Consider the following 2,781-nt stretch of genomic DNA (forward strand, 5'->3'; position numbering starts at 1 on the left):
GCATGCTACATTTATCACACCCTACACAAATTTCATGGATAGATTGATCCATCTTTGTCATCCTTCGATCCATTGACTCTAGTTTTTCCATAACTGCTGCCATGTTCTCATTTGCCTCTATCCAAATTTCCTTTGCCTCTAATAACATCTTCTTGTGGGTGATGATACTCGCGTGAGTGCTTTACAAATTCTTTAATTAACTCTTTAATGGTGGCCGATTCTTTCTTTGTCATTGATCGTTGAGACTCAAGAAGTTGCCTTGCTATAACATTCACCCCATTATAGAAAATGGACACTTCTTATTAAACATTTAGATCATGTTTAGGACAACTCCTAAGCAAACCCTTGTAGCTTTCTGATGTTTCATATAATGATTCGCCATCATTTTGTTGGAAATTAGCAATCATCTTTTTGAGTTTGGTTATCTTTGAATCCGTGTTGAATTGCTCAATAAAGGCTTCACGAAGATTGGCCTAAGTAGTAATGGATCCGGGCGCGAGTGATTTCAACCAAACTTTATCTTCGCCAGTAAATGTCACCGGAAGCATCCTAAGTAACACTAAGTCTCGTGGCACGTTTGAAACATTGAAGTACTTTGTAATGTCCTTTACTTTATCGATGTGTCTGAATGCGTCTTCATAATCCTTGCTAGAAAATGGAATGTATTTAAGCATCGAGAGAATGTGCCTCGTGAGCTCAAAACCCCTTTCAGCTGGAATCTCAGGCAGTACAAGAGCTGGACCGTTATCCTCGTAGATCCGTTTCTTGTAATCTCCCATAGTCATTCTGGTGATATCCTCCATTTCTTCTTTCTCAGATTTTATGTCGTCCTCCGACTCGCTTTCAGTTCCTGCCTCGTATCCTACTTCTTTCTTGGTTGGAGATTTCTCAAAAAGCTCGAATTTGTCGGATTAAAAAGTGCTACTTGAATCATCAACCTTATTATCTTTCTTATTATGAAAAGCTGATTCTGGATTTTTAAGCGGATGAACTATTGGAGTTCTAGATCCTCGGGTCATAAATCACTAAAATAAAACAAAAACAAAACAAAAATGCGTAAAATGAATAAAAATAAATAAACTAAAACATGTATATTATGTGACCACGATGTGGCCCAGGTGCCCACGACGTGGCTGATGAACAAGCAGAAAAATAAATAAATACAAAAAAAGCAACTTTTTATGGTTTTTACCCCACAGAACGAATCGAATAACAAAAAGCAACTAAACTAAGAATCAAATAAGCCATTCCCCGGGAACTGCGCCAAAAACTTGTTGTGCACTTTATATACTATCTAGCTTTTAATTTATAACCTGACTAACTTAACTAATTTATGCACCTATAGGCAGTGTACGTAGTCGGATTATAGAATAGCTCGGGTAAGTTGGGTGTCGAGCACAGGGAACGGAATTTAATTTATTAAGATAACTACACGAAACTCATATCAAGGCATTCAAAGACTAGAACTAAAACATGCTAGGGCTTTGATTATCAAACACAAGTAAAATCAACATAAAACATCCATAATCGAAATCAACTCATAAGATTCGGGTTCATCTTCACTAAACAGAAGTATGGGGTGATTAGCCCATAACTAAAACATAAGCAAATAATAAATCTAAGTTAACTAGAAAAGACATGGTAAAATCTAGCTAACCGAAAGATTTAACGATGTTCTTTCCTCAATTCTATTTAACTCTTGCAATCTAATCGATTCCTGATCTTCTCCAGGTTTTACAGTGGGTTTTAGTCGTAAACCTTGGCTTATTACTCAAGCCAACCTCTTGAATTCGTAATAATGTCCGAATATAATATAATATAATATAATATATATATATATATATATATATATATATATATATATATATATATATATATATATATATATATATATATATATATATATATAGTTCCCAAAATCTAATCACCACGGTGTAGGGATAGGTACCACGCCATGGGCATATTTTAAATCTCGTATGAGGCAAGTCACCAGAAGCTTCTAGGTCAGGAAAGGTGGCCATGTCATGACCTTTATATTGCCACGTCGTGGGCTTCAAATCTACACGACTTCTCTTCTTTTTCCATGTTGCTACTAACTTTGAACTCCAAGTTTCTAGCTTTTGTCATATTTGGTCATTTCCTTCAAGAATGTCCTTTTTGGCTGGAAATGTAATAGAACTCAATAAGTACCAAATATCTTTTCAAATAATGAAAATATAGCTTAAAATGTATTAAAATACTACTTAAATATATGTATAAATATAGCAATATCAATAAGCTAGGAATTGGCCTTCCTCCACCCTAAAAGTACACTTGCTCGGATTGAGCTTCATCGAAGCCTTCGTCAAATTTGAAAGATTTCTTCAATGTTACGCATCAGAGTTGCCTCATTATGGTTTTTAATGACCATGTCATCGACATAGACCTCAGGTGTTCTTTTGGTTGGCATAGAACTTGGATCTCAAGTCCTTGACAATATTAGAGAGGTCACCCTTTTGCTTTTTTTCCTCAATTTCGTTCTTCGGAACCATGAAATCGTCAGTATCGTGAGTTTTGCTTTTGTGAAACTCACAGTACTTGCCATTTTCTTTTTCCGCCTTCGAATGGGTTTTCTCGATGGAGTGCACATCAGTCCGGTGGTTCCAGTACTCATCCTTGCTAGATGGTCGATATCTCTGGGACGAATGTCACGATTGTTGGCTGTGCTTTCCATGACCACCGTCCTGGTGCTCTCGATGGCCAGCATTGGGGTGAGAAACAAATTCTTCATATTTTATATAC

General features: G+C 36.3%; 1 non-coding gene across 1 annotated transcript; it reads left to right on the forward strand.

The window, feature by feature from the left end:
• Positions 1-312: 312 nt before the first annotated feature.
• LOC145135274 (small nucleolar RNA R71) lies at positions 313-419 on the forward strand. The gene has a single exon (XR_013719736.1). It is a non-coding gene; the product is annotated as a small nucleolar RNA R71 (small nucleolar RNA).
• Positions 420-2,781: the final 2,362 nt, after the last annotated feature.

This window comes from Lactuca virosa, chromosome 8 (assembly GCF_052849685.1).
Source record: "Lactuca virosa cultivar CGN04683 chromosome 8, Lactuca_virosa_CGN04683_v6, whole genome shotgun sequence".
Taxonomy (NCBI): Eukaryota; Viridiplantae; Streptophyta; class Magnoliopsida; order Asterales; family Asteraceae; genus Lactuca; species Lactuca virosa.